At 37.2% G+C, this 18,227-nt stretch overlaps 2 pseudogenes across 1 annotated transcript; one reads left to right on the top strand and one right to left on the bottom strand.

Moving 5' to 3' along the window:
- The first annotated feature begins 1,525 nt into the window (after positions 1-1,525).
- On the top strand, positions 1,526-2,584 carry LOC145968409 (uncharacterized; annotated as a pseudogene).
- Positions 2,363-4,741, bottom strand: LOC145968335 (uncharacterized; annotated as a pseudogene). Its single transcript, XR_014437721.1, has 7 exons — positions 4,532-4,741; positions 3,977-4,112; positions 3,786-3,905; positions 3,496-3,711; positions 3,223-3,394; positions 2,957-3,039; positions 2,363-2,761 (listed from the first exon to the last, which is right to left on the bottom strand). The product of XR_014437721.1 is annotated as an uncharacterized LOC145968335 (transcript).
- Between the last annotated feature and the right edge of the window lie 13,486 nt (positions 4,742-18,227).

The raw sequence follows: 18,227 nt of genomic DNA, 5'->3' as shown, positions 1-18,227 counted from the left end.
AACGTGATAGAGAGAGATACGGGATGAGGATTAGATGAGGGCGCTGTAATCGTGTAAGAGTTCGCCGTTCAGTACAGGATCCCCTTAAAGGTTAAAATAAAAAAGATTTTATAATATTTGAAAAATTTTATAATATTTAAAATGTAATAGGTTAAAAATTTATAAAAAATTATTAAAAAATTATAAAAATTAAAATTTTTTCAAATTTATAATATAAACATTTTCATAATTTATAATATAATAAATAATAATATATAATATATAAATAATAAATAATAATATAATACATAATATTATTAATATTATTTTATTTATTTATTTTATTTTATTTAATATATGACGCCATGTTACTCTTGCACTTCGAGCGTTTTTTATTCCCGCCTATTCTTTCAATTCTCGCTTGCACTGATTCAGTACAAGTTCAGTTCTAGTTCAGTTTAGTGCAGGAATAAAAAATAAACCTTAGAAACCAATCATATTCGATTGCTACTTAGCAGTTGAGTCCGCTGAATGCGGCCAATGGTTCAGCAGAAAAAGTCACTTTGCAACTGTTATAAAATTCGTGAATCTAATGGTATTTTCGAGTGGTCGGGTTTAATCGTTCCGGGATAGTTTACTAGACATTACTGACCAATCACAACTATTTTTCTGAAGAATGGGTTATATTCTTCTGAGGAATGGTTGTGATTGGTCAATGACATCTAGTAAACTAGCCCGGAGCGATTAAATCCGATCACTTGAAAACGCCATAATGGCGTTTTCGAATAGTCGAGTTTGACCCGACCTGGGATAGTTTACTAGACGTCATTGACCAAACCGTCACAGCCATTTTTCTGAAGTAACCATATGTGACGTCCCGCCATCTTAAAATTCCTAGATTTAGTTGCGATTCACTTACCCATCTTATTTCTTTACTATATCTATGGAATAAGAATGAATATTCAATTCTATTACTTATAATTCAATTTTACTTATTATTATCAATTATACTATTATTAATTTTAATTTTAATATATACATATACAGGGTGTTAGAAAAGTCTGGAAACGGTCAAATATCTCGAAAACGAAACGTTTCTGAGAAAAATGTTTCGAACCAAAGTTGTAGGATTTCAAAAGAACTATTTACTGGTGCTATGAGTTTAACCTTGGGTGGCGTCGCCAAGGTCAGAGCAAGGTCACCTAGAATTTTTTAAACGGGACCCCCTATTTTTTATTACTTATTCTTGTAGCTTATCTCGAGAGCTTTCCAAAACACTATAATAAAGTATTTCTTCATTGAGTACTTTTCGAGTTATGAGGCTTGAAATAATTTCTTAATTTTATATAAACCGTAAAATATCTAGTAAAATATTCATTTTTCGACTATCTTACCTTAATACTTTTATGTACAAAATAATGAGAGTAATCAATTGGTGTAAAGAAAACATACAGTTGTTTTTAAGAAAAAATATGGAATTGTTAATTGCAAATTACATATTTTTTCTTAAAAACTGTTTTTTTTTTACACCAATTGAAATACTTTTTTTCAGTGTCCTAATAACGCAGGTTCTTCATATTATAATTACAAGAATTCTCACAGCATAGTACTTCTGGCAATATGTAATGCAAATTATATGTTTACTTTTGTGGACATTGGAGCATATGGTCGACGTAGTGATGGTGGCATTTTTCGATCTTCTTTAATGGGACAAAAATTTCATAATGAGGAAATGAATTTACCAGAACCACAAGCTATATTAGCTGATGAAATACCTCTACCATTCGTAATCGTGGGTGATGAAGCTTTTCCTTTATCAGAATATTTACTTCGACCGTATCCTGGAAGAGGAGGTTTAAATCAAGAACGAAAAATCTACAACTATCGACTAAGTAGAGCAAGAAGAATGATCGAAAGTTCTTTTGGAATTTTATGTAGCCAATGGCGGATATTAAGGCGTCCCATTGACACTACAGTTGATACATGTATGAAAATTGTTCAGGAAAATTGTTATCTGTTTACACAATTGGCTGCGAATTAAAGATATTGATCATAACGAATATATACCATCCAATCTAATTGATCAAGACAATTCATACAGTTTTATATCTGATACTTTGAGCTCAGATATAACTGATGAAGGTGCTTTGCGAAATATAACTCAATGTGATTCTAATTTAGGTTCACGTAAAGCCATGATGATAAGAGATACATTTTGTCACTATTTTAATAGCGAAGGAGCAGTTCCCTGGCAATTCGAGCACTGTTAAAATATTAAGAATAAAGAAATAAAATAATTAATAATGTCAATAAGTATTAATTGTGTAAATAAGTATTAATTGCGTAAATAGGTATTAATATATAAATAAATATTAAGTATAAGTTAATTATATTGAATCTTTTATTTGTAACTTTTTAATAAAAAATTTTACATTATTAGGAACATTATTATAAAGAACATTATTATATTACTTTATTCAATAAAATGTAGCAAACAAAACAATAGTTGTGATAATTTAGTTTCATAATAACAGTTAGAATTTGATTTTATATACTATTTTCTTTTAGCATATCATATGACAACTGTAAGTGTCTTTGAAATGCTTCCTGTTTTTGCTCTTCGGATAAACGACGAATTCGAGACCCCAACAAATTTAAAAAAGAGTCGATGTCATCAGGCTGAGGTGGAGGCGGTAAAATAATTTCATCGTTGGAAGTATCGCAAAAGCATTAGCAATTCTCTCAATAGCACTGTTTTCTTTGAGATTATCTGTTTTTTTAGCTGTAAAGTAATAAAGATTAATAATTATATATATATATATATATATATATATATATATATATATGTGCGTGTGCGTATAATGTATTGTACGTGTATACAATAGATTACAATAGGTAAATCACATTTATAAATATTTTTTTCAATCTCAATCATATATAAAAGACAAATATAAATTTTCATATAAATGTTATATACCTGACCGAACATTCCTAGTTTCTTCTGATGACTGATCCGAATCATTGAACGATGCTCTTGTTCTAGGAATATTTGATGCTGTGCTAAAATGTATCAATGAATAATTAAATATGTATATAATTTATTAGGTACACACATGTAAATTTTTTAAATTTCATAATTCAAATTTAATTTGAATATTCTTTAATAATATCAAAATTAATAGAAAATTTTAAATATTTGTTTTACATATGCACTCTTTTAATAAATACGAAAGCAAAACTTACGTTTTGACCAAACAAGAGTCACGCAAAAATTCCATATTATTATAATGTTGCCACAAGCGAGTAGTATTTGGTGTTGCAGATCCACTTGCCTTTTGTTCAGATTGAATAATTTTACGATAAGTATCATGTAAAGATTTAAATTTATTTTTAGCTGTTTCTGGACTAATTACACCTAAAAAAATGTAATGACATCTTAGATATAAAATGTTAAAAAAACATTGGAAGAAATATATAAAGCTTTTTAAAAAACAAGACTCTCTTTTTTATTTTTACCATTTAATGCGTCAGAAACTTCCTGCCACAATTTATTTCTTTCTTTCGGATTTCTTTGTTTAATATCTAATTGGAAATTCCATAACGCTTCTCGTTTTTGTACTTCCAGAATCAACAGCTCTTCTTCGTCGAATGACAAACCTGTTTTGAATTTTCTTTTTGGTTCTGGAATATTGGTTGTCATTGGGAGCTTCCTTTTTAAATGTTGAATATTATCTGCAAAAATAAAATAAAATTATATATTTAATATTACATCTTATTTTTAAGTGATTACAATTTATATTTCTTACTTGACAAATTTTCCTTATTAGAATTATTATATAAATTTTTTTTATTGTTTTCTTTTGCCTCTATTACTACTATTTCATCATTCTCAATTAAACTTTTTCTTATTATGTTTTGTCCGTCATCTGTAACAAAGCGTCATATAGAAATAATTTGCATAATCCTCAGGCACTGTCATTATGATTGTTATATGTACCTGTCATTGGATAAAAGTATAATGTTGAATTATCAACATAATATTTAGAATATCCTTCTAAGCAAGGATGAGTATTAATATTTTCAATGGGAATGACCATTTCGCAAAGCCCACATGTTTGCACCATTTCAAATTCCTATTGAATATTAAAATATAATAGATATTATTTTATACACTTTATTATTACAAGTAAATTACAATATTACATGTTCTGATGTTAATAGTTAAAATAAGAAATTTTTGGACATAATGTTTGGAAGTAATTTATATGATTAGGTTAGGTCTTTGGAATTATAACTCAAATTAAACTATTATAAATATTGCTATTTAATATTAATGATTTACATAAAAGTTAGTAGATCAATTCATATATCAATTCATAGATCAATTAAATATTTATTTCATTAAAAATGTATTTTGAATTTTCTACTCATTTAAAAAAAAATACTTAACTGATTACGTCGTGAAATTATCATAAATATATTCATGCAAATTTATTGTTATTATTAAAATGTAATGAGTAATAAATAAATAAATAATAACAATATTACTTACGTTTTCTACAGACATTTTTGAGGCACTGCTTGACGCTTGAAGCTGAACAAATCCAGCTTTTTTCTTTTGACGCTAGCGTCCAAAAAGAGGTCACGTGATCGACTAGACGCTAGCGTCAGATAGGTAATGAAATCGCAGCCTTAGAAGCTTCATTGACTTCCCATTAACTCCTCGCGATTTTAAATCTTCGTGCATATTTCTCGAACGCTCCATAAAGTGTATACGAAGCATTCTGTTACGCTTCCCTTACACTTTAATATTTCATGTTTTCCTTTACGTTTCCCAAACGCTCCATAAAATGTGAACGAAGCACTCCAATACGCTTCCCGCACACTTCAATGATTGACATTTTAGGAACTCTTCATTTACACTTCCTAAACGCTCCATAAAATGTGAACGAAGCACTCCAATACGCTTCCTATACACTTCAATGATTGATTAACTTAGAAACTCTTCATCCACATTTCTTCAACGCTTAAACACTGCACAAAACATGTATGAAATACTTTCCATACACTTTAACAATTTAAAGAAATATTTTTAAGGACGTCAAAGTTTCGCGCGAGCACGCAAGGATCTGTTAGTTCGTTCGTTTACCACTACGCGACGTGCGATGCGCCATCTTTCTCGTATTTAAGTTTAGTTATGAGAATTATATAAAGTTTACAAAGAGTAACAAATAAGATTAAAGATATACTTCAATTTAATTTCTGATCTCGATGCAGGAGCTTCAGATATTAAATTGATTTTATAAGTCGGACAAGTAAATGTCTGGTGAATAAACGAAAATAATCCGTTTATTACCTATTTAAAATGTAAAGTGCAATATTAACGATACAGTATAAATATAGTAGAGTATAAACATTTCATTCGTATTCGCCAATAAGGTTGATGACATTTCATTTACGTTCTTTAAAAATTATATTAGATATTTCATTCATGTTTGTCGGAGAGTTCGATAACGTTTCGTTTACGTTCCTTAAGGAGTTTGATGACGCTCCGTTTATATTTGAAGGATATTTCGTTCACGCTTGTCGGAGAGTTTGATGACACTTCGTTAACGCTTTTCTAACATTTAATAGCCGCTTTCTTTACGTTCCGATGATTCAATATACGCCTTTTAATAGCTTCGTTTACGCTTCCGTCACTTTTCCGTTACATTAGATTTACTCTCCAATTCATGCTTTGTTAACGCTCGGTTTACATTTTATTTTCGCCAGGGTTTACTTGCAGCTACGCGGCGACACCAAATTTAACTAACTCGTATTCGAAGTCATCTAAAGTGGATATAAGGTCTACAAAGGACTAATGTAATTATATTTCTTGTCTTGTGTCAGTTTAATTTCTGATAAACTGACTTGGTTTATTTAATATTCTGAATCCTAATGAGGGATCTAGATTATTAAACAAATAATTTGTTTAATAATCTGGATCTCTCATTGGGTTTCAGAATATTAAACAGATTTTTCTCAATTGAATGGGTAAATAGGAAATAGTTCATTTATTGCACGAATTAAAATATTCTGGTGTCGAATGTATGTAAAATAATTGTATGTATATATTGAGATAAATATTTAAGAAACATCTAATAAAAAGCACTAATAGATGTTTTTTTAAAGGCATTTTTTCCTATCTTTCTTAAACATTTTTTTATATTTACAAAGTTTATTTATTAAATTTAAAACGGTGTCTGCATTTGTAGCAAAACGCGTTTTAATATTACAAATACGTTGCACCGTAACATTGCCACAATCTTACATTGCAATATTCCTAAAAGCGGACATTTTAACGTTGCTGCAATCCCACAATAATGGTGCAGCAACATTTTGCAGTGAATTTGCAACGTTACAATATTGCGGTGAAAGATTGCTGCAATGTGTATGCAATCTTTGTGTGCTGTATGTTATGCTTTGAAATGCTTTACTTAAAATTCATTTACAGAATCATAACTAGTGGAAATAGCTTTCTTTATACGCTATAATTTAAATTTAATTATTAAATCTATTTCAACTAAATTAATCTATAGGAAATAATTAAGAAGGGTAGTTAGTAAGGCTCTAAATTGCAAATATACAAATATTAAGATATCAAAGGCGTATAAGAGCCAAACGCGGGTGATATTTTTCTCGCCTATAACTTCTTTGGGGGGTAAGAGGGGTATTATAAGAATCTCGAATTGAGATTATAAATTTTACTTGGTTTAACCAAGATAAATCCGTGCCCTGTGCACAAATATTAGTTTCACAGAAAAATTAATTTTCTGTGAAACTGTCACACGATCACCCGCGTTTGGCTCTTATACGCCTTTGATATCTTAATATTTGTATAATGTAGTAGGTATACTAGGTTTCTTTTTTTTTTGTACGCAGGGGAAATCCTCATGGATACCCCCTCTCCCTGGGGAGGGAGAGGGGATTATGCCGGACTCTTACCGGCTAAAACCCCTGCGGGTGTCCTCCACGGCGGTGACACGGGGGGGCCACGGGTACGCCACCGGCACTCTTCCGCGACCCCCCCACCGCGTTCCCTCGTTGTAGCCGGGAGGGAGGGCACCCGTCCACCTCCCGGCACCGCCTCCTGGGGTCTGTCCCGGTAGGAGATTCCCCGCTCCCCCGGGTACCCCTCGCCGTAGTCCTCAGACACGGGGCCTCTTCCACTGCTGGGCGGGGCGGGGGGGAGGAGGGGGGCCGCACGAATAGGTCACAGGACCTCCCGCAGCCCCAGAAACCTCCCCCCATGTACGCCCCGCTTACCTCCTCGTTCTTTGCAGTGAGGGGGGAGAATAGCCTCAAAAGAGGCTCCTCCCCCACTCAGGTCACATCCCGCGGGGGGGCCAGAGGCCCAAGAAGCCTCCTCCTCCCTCGCCGGGTCCTCCTGGCTGCAGCCGCCTCTCCTCGCGTCCCCGCCGAGGGGGGCATCATCCGCCGGTCCCTCTCCGCCTCCTCCTTACTCCGCATGACCTCTTCACAGAAAGAGGCCACTGCCCGCCACTGCTCCTCCCCCCGCACCATAGCCCGCACCACGGCGCAGAAGGAGAGATCCTCCCCCACCACCGCAACCAGGGCACGGCGCTGCACCTCCCATGCCGGACAGGCCTCGAGAGTGTGCTGTGCCGTGTCCCGGTCCCCACTGCAGTGGTGGTACCCAGGGGTCGCTTCCCTCCCGATGCGGCACAGGTAACAACCGAAGCAACCATGCCCGGTCATCACCTGCGCCACCCGGAAGATGATGCGCCCCCAGGTCCTCCCCATCCACTCCCTGAATACAGGGAGAACGGCCTCCACCACTCTTTGACTCTCGTGGGCCGGCCCGGCTAATTGCCGTTGCCAGTCCACGAGGACCCACTCCGCCGCTCTACGACCGATGGCCCTCTTGGCCCCCGGGCCCACAAGTGTGTACATTTTTTTTGTGTCATAGCGAGTACGAGAGAGATTACTTATTCTATCTAAGCGCGAGAGCAAGAGATAGCGCGAAAGAACAGTGACGAAGATAGAGAGAACTTAAGATTAACGCGCGAGAGAGAACGCAACGAAGATATCGCGAGACTTACAACTAACGCGCGAGAGAGATAGCGCAAGGGATGGGAGCGCAAGGGAAAGGCGCGTAAATAACTGCAATTTTTTTATAAATTACAAAATATAAATATATAAAATTTATTTTAAAATGTGTGCATGTACTATACAATTTGTGTGTGTGTGTGTGTGTACTTAAAATTAAGAATAATAATAAAAAAATATAATAATAATAATATAAAATATAAAAGTAATAATAATAAAAATATAAAAATAATTAAAATTTAATATAGGGGAGGGGGCGATGCGCCGGACTGAGGGATGCCGCTCCTAAAACAGAAATACATTTCATTATTTTTTAAATTATTTAATTATTTATTTTAAGATACTTTCTGATATATTATAAATTGAAAGTTACTTACAATACTTTCCATGGCATTTTCCATTCATCGTTATACAATACGCACAATTTATATTTTGATGCAGGTTTGGATTCACATATCTGTTTATCCTCTCGTCGGCCATTCATATCATCGCGTAAACTCTAAAATCAAACATATTAATTTGGTGTTTTAAATTTATTACATATCGACAAAAATATTTTACCTTCAACGTTTCCAATTTCCGCCGTAGTATATTCTCATGCTCATCTTCTTCCAGTTTTTCAAAATCTTCTATTAATTCGAGATTTTCACGCGCAGTTTGTTTCCAATACATTTTACTTTAGAATGATTAGGTTCTATATTGAAACATTTACATCCATGATATTTTACAAATTCTCGCGCACATATTTCTCGAGCTAGGAGAAATGTCCTCAACGAATTTGTGCAAGGTTTTTCCAAGCCGAGCTCTTGCTTTCTTATAAACTGAACGATTGAAGTTTCCAGATTCTTCTTTGAAAGTTGTTCCCGCTCTAATCGAAGTAATTTTTCATCTTGACTAATCCGAAAACGGAAATCAGGTTCCCCATCGGATGATTCCTCCTCCATTTCTCTCTCCTCTCTCTCTCTCTCTCTCCATCTCATCCATTTCTTTCTCCTCTCTCTCTCTCTCCATTTCTCTCCTCTCTCTGTCTCTCTCTCCATCCAATAATCATCATCATCCGTATCATCATCGATTATAATAACGTCTTCTTCAGCCATTATACGTGACCAGCAAAACACAAGACCAACGAGACACAGAAGAACACAAGACTAATGAAACGCAAAGAACAACGAAAGAAATAATATTCTAATGCTGCAGATTCCTCTTCATTATATATCTTTTAATATCTTTTATCTTATTCCAACTAGAGCATCACGTCTCATCTACCTCAGCATTTCTCTACATCTTTAGCGGAGCGTGTTGAGAAAAGTATCAACTATTCTTATTTATATGGAAGGAAAGAATTAAAATCACAGATGGAATAAAAATAATTATTTATTGCACGCATCGTAAAGAATATCATTTACAGCACATGTTAATAATTCACAATCAATTAATGATTCGCTGTTAAAGACATCACTCTCGCGTATCGTTTTTACAGCATCGCATACAGTAGTAATATTGTTACGTTGTAATACAGTTTCAAATTGTTTAAATTTTTCATTTACGAGATAGGATTCTCGCATAACCAATTGTGCATATGATCGATAAAATTTTCAAAATTAAATAAATGTAATAATGTTTGTGGTTTCATATACAAAGAATTGTCACATAATGTGAGTTTTACAATTTTCGATTGATGCATTTCGATCGTTAGATCTCCAATCCTTAATGGGAGAGCAGTCGATTGTAGAAAACAGTCAATGTCTGCTTGTTTCTGCATCAACAAATTCCACGTTGAAAAAGGCAACACTATTTGATTGCCTCGATTATCGCCGAGAATCAGCTCCACGTACGATACAGCTCCAACGCTTATTCCAATGTCCAAATATTTATACGACGTCGGGGTTAGAGCGTATCTTCTTCCAAGTATGCGAGCCGCACGACGAAGCTGAATGCTATAAAAATATATATAAATTAGACCAATATTTAAGAAAATTTTAATAAATAACAAAATTTTTAAACGATCGAAACTTACGTGTCATATTTTTGCTTCTTACACGGTGGAGTTTCACCGTTTCGAATCGGAACGTAAAAATTCATGTTGATTTCTTCAGCAGTGAACCTTTTACACGCGCGATTGATGTAATACTGATCGTATTAGAATTAATATCAATTCAAATAGTATCTCAAATTGCGATGTAGAGGGGATTATTGCCGACGCATCATTTTAATTTCCTCTAAAATTTTGTCGCGCCGATGTACGGCTGCGATGACATCATCCTCAGAACAAAGATTTAGCTGAATATAACAAAAATTTTCAAGCGCCGATGTACGGCTGCTCCCGATGCGAATTATAGGTGACAAATCGCGAAATTTTCAAGGTTAAATTGCGCATCAGAACAAAGATTTAGCTGAATGCGCTAAAATCAAGCGCCGATGTACTGCTGCTCCTGATGCAATCACGTTAGATTTTTCAAATGTACGTGACAAGTCGCGAAAAAAATAACCGCCAAGGTTGAAATGCGCATCACCCCTAGACAAAGATTTAGCTGAATGCGCTAAAATCGAGCGCCGATTTACGGCTGCTCCTGATGCAATCACGTTAGATTTTTCAAATGTACGTGACAAAACATGAAATTATCAAGGTTAAATTGCACACGCTACTCCGGGGAATTTTTTGTAAGATGAAATCATTCTAGAATGTTCGATGATAAAACAATGTATGAGACAGGATATAAATCATGATAAAGAGGCACACCCCGCCATTATTTTCGCTAAAAAGTACATCAGAACAGTCATTGGAAACGCTAAATTTCGCAAGTGTGTTACAATATGGAGGAACAAAATTTGCGAGAGCAATCCACTTTGGTGAATTCATTGGAAGATTACATTGTGTGGGAGCAACGATGCGATACGTACATCGAGTCGTTGGAAGAGCAAAGTCGCATCAAGCGACCGCGATTATCGATCGGAAATCGACAATCGCTGATTGCTCGGATCGCGCGCCTCGAAGGGTTGAAAAATTCGGTACGTAGACGTTTCATACACGCGGGTGCCGGATGTAGCGCGCGTCAAAATGGACTTGTGTGGCGTGAGATTGATACGGCGTTCGAGAGTCGCGTATCGACTGGTGCGGCGATAAACTATAATCACATCGAACCTCGTCAATTTCTCGAGGACGCCTAAGACATTGTGATAGAACATTATGAAGAAACATTATAATGTGAAAGTGAACACAATATTTAATGGTGAATTCGTGACCGGAGATAAACGTGCCAATAAAATTATCAATACGAGAAACTATGAACTCTTTCGCACGTCCGATTTACGCGAGTGGTACGAACGGCGCGTTATCGAGCCCACTCTAGCGTCGCTGGAAGAATTTCAAGAACGCGATAGCGGGTGGGCTTTGTCGCGAATACTAAATTTAACTGTAAATATAAATAAGTATAATCCTATGCGCGCGGGATGCCACATTAAATTGCCGCGGGAGATTATGACGAAAAGAGCGGAGATTAACGTGCAATCTAAAGACAATGCGTGTTTCGCGTGGGCAGTGGTCACCGCACTATACCCCGCTGAAAGAAAGGCGAAACGGGAATCATCGTACCCGCATTACGCGACAGTGCTGAATCTCCGGGACATTGAGTTTCCAGTGACTGTGAACCAAATAAAAAATTTTGAACTTGCCAATGACGTTTCGATCAATGTGTACAGCATCGAAGACAAGAACAGCATTGTCCCGATACGTCTTTCGCAGCAGAAGCGGGACAAGCATGTGAATCTGCTATACGTGGAAGACGGCAACAACGTAGGACATTTCGCGTGGATCAAGAACTTATCCCGGCTCGTGAGCTCGCAATTGAGCAAACACAAGAATCCAAAATATATCTGCGATCGGTAAGTTTAATTTATATTAGTAGTGATACTAGGAGGTTTCTAACTCAGGGTGGTGAGGGGCGGGGGGGTGACGTCACGCGGGGGGGTGACGCCACGCGGGGGGGATGATGACGTCACGTGCGGGGGGGTGACGTCACGTGCGGGGGACGATGACGTCACGTGCGGGGAAGGGGGGATCCGCGGCGCGAGCGATGGACGAGGGGGTCCGCGCGGGTAGCGGGGATCCGCGGCGCGTGCGATGGACGAGGGGGTCCGCGCGGGGAAGGGGGATCCGCGGAAAGAAGACGGTTGTGTGAAAAGGATAGTGTAAAGTGTGTGAAGAGGACAGTGCAACAAGGACGGCATCAATGTGTGACAAGGACGACATCAACATACGACAAGGATGACGTCAACGTGGAACAAGGACGACGCATTGTAAGATGCTGCATAGGTGGGAGAAGGATGACGCAAAGGTAAGTGAGTGGGTGATAGCAACGAGCATATGAATGAGAGAGAACGATAGCGCAAAGAGAACGCATACAAAAGAGAACTATAATATCGCGAGACTTAGAACGATAATAGCGCGAGAACAACGCGTGCGAGAGAGAACGAGAGAGCGCGAGACTTACAACTAACGCGCGAGAGAGAACGCAACGAAGATATCGAGACTTACAACTAGCGCAAGAGAGACGCAAGGGATGGGAGCGCAAGGAGAGGCACGTAAATAAATACATTTCTTTTTTTAAATTAAAATATAAAATTTATTTTCAAATGTGTGTAATACAATTTTGTGTGTGTGTGTGTGTGTGTATGTGCTTAATATATAATAAAAGATATAAAATTTAAAAATATAATAAAATATAAAAAAATATAAAAATAAAAAAAAATAAAAAATATATATATAGGGGAAGAGGCGATGCGCCGCGCTAGGGGGATGCCGCTCCTGCAACAGAAAAAAAATGATGTGTTAATAGAAGTATATTACGATAAGATTTATAAAAAAACACTTACATCTATCGATCCATTCCTGTTCCTCCACTCCTCTTTCCTCCTCCTCCTGCTCCTCATTCTCCTCTTCTCTTTCCCCATCCTCCTCTTCTCTTTCCTCTTCCTCCTCCTCTTCTCTTTCCTCTTCCTCTTCCTGCTCCTCTTCTTCTATGATCCATTGTTCCTCTTCTATTTCTTCGTGGGGCTCTTCCCCGAAGAGCCGCCGCAGGTCGAAAATATCTTCGACCTGGTGACTCTCCGGGGTGTCGCCCCACATATATGAAAAGTGGCTTCTCCTAGCCCGACGCACCGTCCGCACCCATTGTCGACGCTCTATGTTCATGAAGCCTGGAATTTCTACTTCGTCCTGGAACTATATCAAAAATATTTATTTAAAAATACACAATTTTAACAATTTTTATAAAATAATCATAATACATTCAATACTTACATTCCATAGGAAGGTTAGTTTTAAGAACACAACGCACAGGATGTCAAAAAATGTTCTTTTCCACTGGGGGTAGATGTTTGTACGATCCATTATTATTATTATTTTTTTTTTAATTTAACTTCTTTTACTTAATATACCTAATACTTCAACACTTTACTCGCACACTGTTCAGAACTTTATGACAAGGCAACGAGGTCTCGGCACGAGATTTTATAGTAGAGATGTGGCATTATCACCATGTCAAAAACGCGTTGTAAGACAAAAGTATACGCGGTCCCATGAAACTCAACATGGTATATAATATAATATTAATATTATCATATCGCTACTTTGTGAGAAGACAGTCGTCTCGGCACGAAACTTTAGAATAGGGACATATCATTATCGCTTTACCAAAAACGCGTCGTAAGACAAAAGTATGCATGTTCCCATGCAAATTAGCATGATATAATATAACATTATAATATAATGCGTCAATCCTGATCAAACGCCTGTCGAACGGCTATCGAACGGTCATCGAACGATCATCGAACGGAAACGAACGACTGTCGAACGCAAACGAACGCTCGTCGAACGGTCATCGAACGGAAATGAACGCCCATTGAACGGCTATCGAACGATAATTGAACGGTCATCGAACGGAAATGAACGACCGTCAAACGGTCATCGAACGGAAACGAACGCTCGTCGAACGGAAATGAACGCCCATTGAACGGTCATCGAACGCTCGTCGAACGGAAACGAACGGCTATCGAACGGTCATCGAACGACTGTCGAACGCAAACGAACGCTCGTCGAACGGTCATCGAACGGAAACGAACGACCGTCGAACGGTAATTGAACGGCAATTGAACGCTCGTCGAACGGAAACGAACGCCCGTCGAACGGCAATTGAACGGCTATCGAACGGTCATCGAACGGAAACGAACGACCGTCGAACGGTCATCGAACGGTTGTCGAACGCAAACGAACGCTCGTCGAACGGAAATGAACGGAAACGAACGACCGTCGAACGGTAATTGAACGGTCATCGAACGGAAATGAACGACCGTCGAACGGTCATCGAACAGAAACGAACGCTCGTCGAACGGAAATGAACGCCCATTGAACGGTCATCGAACGGTCGTCGAACGGAAACGAACGCTCGTCGAACGGAAATAAACGGTAATTGAACGGTAATTGAACGCCCGTCGAACGGAAACGAACGCTCGTCGAACGGAAATGAACAACTGATGAACGGAAATCAACGACTATCAAACGTAAAACTATATTCAATTATCAAATATTTAAATGTTTTATCATGTACCACAATGTAGTATCGAAATACAATATCTGCGGCAGCTGTGTCACGTACGGAAACACGATACTGCACACGTACATAGATAGAGATGAGGAAAGAAAGGAGAGAATAAGAAAGACGATAAAAGTATATTGCATCATCAATTTATTATAAATATGGATTCGATGAATCATTATCATGATATTTCAACCACCAATTATAAATCTTAAATATTGTAAAGCGCAATTTTTTACATGATTTTCACAACGTACAGTATTCTTAATATCTAACTTATTTAAAGAAGCTACATCCTCATAGTCTGCATCCAAAGTTTCGATAATCACATCGTTTCTCGCATCATTGTCCAGTATATCAGCTAACCATTGCCGTTTTTCGTGTCCTTTAACGTACACGAGAGGTGATGCATCATCATCCTCCCCCGTTGCACCCATCACCGCCGTCGTAATTAAACGTTTCGATTTTCAATATGAAACGTGTCCATCATTCCACGATAATCCATGGTGATTTTTCATCAGCCATAAAACCTGGCATCTCTCAGATTTTGTGAGCATGTGCCATGGTTCGGGACATGTAAAAATGTAATGAGAAAGTACGGATCCCTTTCTCAGAACCGCAGCTTCCTTCACGACAAAATTTTTGCCAACGATAAATCCTTGTAGATCCACAAACGTTGGTGGAGCCATGATGACAAGATCCGATCGCAGACTGATGTCGATCGTCAAACATCTCAATCTTTTATATTTTTTTCATATGCAATGGAGGGGATATTTGCTGACTTATGTAATTTTGCGGACCACATTGGTCAATGGATTATATTCGACAATCCGATCGTGCAAGATGAGACAATAGGCGGTAGTATTCGCCGGTATATTTTCCCTGCATTCAAACTCTATTCTCACGTCCACGGTAGCAGTTTTGACAGACTCGTTTTGTCGCGAGCAATCAATGACCGCGAGAGGACCGCAATGTAGAAACTTTGAAATGGTTAATAGCGTTGCATCATCATCGCATCCATAATAAGATTTGCGAAAACGAGAGTACATGTTGAATAGGACGGTGAATCTATTTTTTTCAAAATCTAAATTTAAATCATCGTAGGGATAAAATTCCGAGTTTAAATAGAGTTTAACGTTGGTCAATTTGCAGTCATCGAATAATGTAACATCTTGTGGCACTAAATTCTTTTTACCAGTTTGCAGTGCAAAGATCACGTATCGTGGTTTTTCCAACTGGGAGGCGGGTTTCACGGTCCACGAATGCTTAGTCGTGCTATGCAGCAGAGGAAATTCGTATAGATCCCAAGATCGGAAACTCATGTTCAAGTATCGCCCGCTTTCCAACATTCGCAACATCGACAATTTATTAATCTCGTTCAATATTACATGAGGCATACGCCACTGTATCTTGAGTAATTCAATCTCTGCTTCCGACGATGGATGTCCAAATAGACAATTATTATCGTTGCGTGAACGTATCAGAATCAATTCGTGACGAGCGTTAATCACAACGCGTTTATAATCTTCGCAAAATCCCAGCAACATGTTGAGCGGTACGCAATAGTTGAAATAATTTTTGTCACCGTTGTACGTCAAATCCCACGCAGCGTTCTTCAAGTTTATACTTTTCTGGTGCGTTAGAGAGACATAATTTTTGAGCGTCGAAGTTATTCCAACATTTCTGTTGCGATCAATCTCTACTCCGTCGAGTTCGTATCGAAGCTCATCAAACATGAATGCGACGCAATTGTTTCCCAATACAACCTTCATTTCATCATTCGCTTTACGCACATTAAACCTTCCCTCGATGTAAAGAAAGCTTTCGCACGGTAACGTGTACAAATCCTGATGTTGTATAGGTATTCGTATCTCGTCGCTGTATCCAAGCGTCGTATTGGACGTATGAGTCTCAATCACGGTCGTATACACAGGTCTGGAAATTCGCCCAATTTTCAGTGGTGGGGGTACGTTGCTTATTGAAGCAATTTTATTCGCTTTGCCGCCACGAGGATCGTTGCGATCGGGTAATGTTGGCAAAAGTAACCAACAAATTATGATGAGTCCGTTCAGTCATTCAATCCGCGTCGTTTAGTTAGTTTATTTTCAAATTATTATTTGGCGATGACAAAGCCATGTGCTGTGCCGACATGCAAAACGGGCAACAGAAGCGAAAAATCGAAACGTTCTGTATTTCGCGTACCAAAGGACATTGAACGATTAAAAAAATGGATAGAAATCATTCCTGGGATCGTCGAACTGAAGCCGACGCACGTGATATGTGACAAGCATTTCGAAGATAAATATATTATTCGCGAATGGATTAAACGAGACGAGAGTGGACGCGTTATTGCACAGGTTCGTTAATGAAATAAATTTAATGACTAGTATGTGAAAGCGTAAATATCACATTTTCTTTCATTGAAGGTCCCATATAAATATCCACAGCTTAGTAAGCTTGCTGTACCAACAAGATTCTCAAACGATGAGACAAACAATGAAACCTCAACTGAATCGTCTTTAATGATCCCTGTTATCAATTCTGTACATCATGATGGAGCTATGCCCGTTGAGTCTCCCGTTAACCAGTCAACTGAAGGGACTATGATTACAGACACCCCTCGCAATCGAACCTTAGTGATTTATTGCTTACATTGCTCCGTTTGTAGATATTCAATGTATATAAAATACATCTCGATAAAAAATTTTTTCATTAAAAAACGTACGTATGAAAAATTTTTTATTGAGATGTCCGCTCCTTTGCTAATATTTTCAGCTTTTTAATCACATGTTAACATTACGGTATTGTGCTTGTAGGGTATTTGTGCAAACAGATACTTAAGAAATATAAGTCCTGTGTGAGTTGCGAAGAAGCTATAAAATCCCAATCAACAAGTCCTTCTCCTGTGTCTCAGTTGGTCGACATGAAATCCCGCGGCAAACTGATTCACGCTGATTTAACATTTTTTAATCTTATCCGCCAAGTCGAAGCATGCTTTACGAAGTATTGCTCTCGTTTCGATGTGTTTGACTTAACTGTCGATGAAGTACTTTCTACACATAAATTTTCTTTTCCTTGTACACAACATGCCTCCGAAATTCTCTCATACGCAATAGTTTATTATATTAGGTTACGCATGAGACAATACACTCATCAACAAAATCAAAACATGGAAAAACAATTTGTACGTAAAAAAAAATTATCGAAATTGACAAATCAATAAAGCATCTCTTATATCAAGTAGACAAAATAATTTTTCTTACCACTCTGGCGGAAAACATTCTACAAAAAAAAAAATAAAAATAAATACGCAAAACTAAAAAGAATAAAAAAAATGTAGATTTTAGTATAGTATAGTATAAATGTAGTATTTAGTATATTATTTTATAGTATTTTGTATGAAATACTATTTACAACAATTTTTGGGTTTTAGAATATTATAATTTTTAGTATTTATTGCGTAGATATATTTCTACCAATAAATAACTATTTCTACGAATAAATAAAAACTTGTACAAATTATTTCCAATAGAATTTGTAATTTTT

The sequence above is a fragment of the Camponotus vicinus genome, unplaced genomic scaffold (assembly GCF_025532165.1).
Source record: "Camponotus vicinus isolate PSW18456_S1 unplaced genomic scaffold, iyCamVici1.0 SCAF_3, whole genome shotgun sequence".
Taxonomy (NCBI): Eukaryota; Metazoa; Arthropoda; class Insecta; order Hymenoptera; family Formicidae; genus Camponotus; species Camponotus vicinus.
Note: the sequence above shows the minus strand (reverse complement) of the source record. Positions and strands in the feature narration are given on the sequence as shown.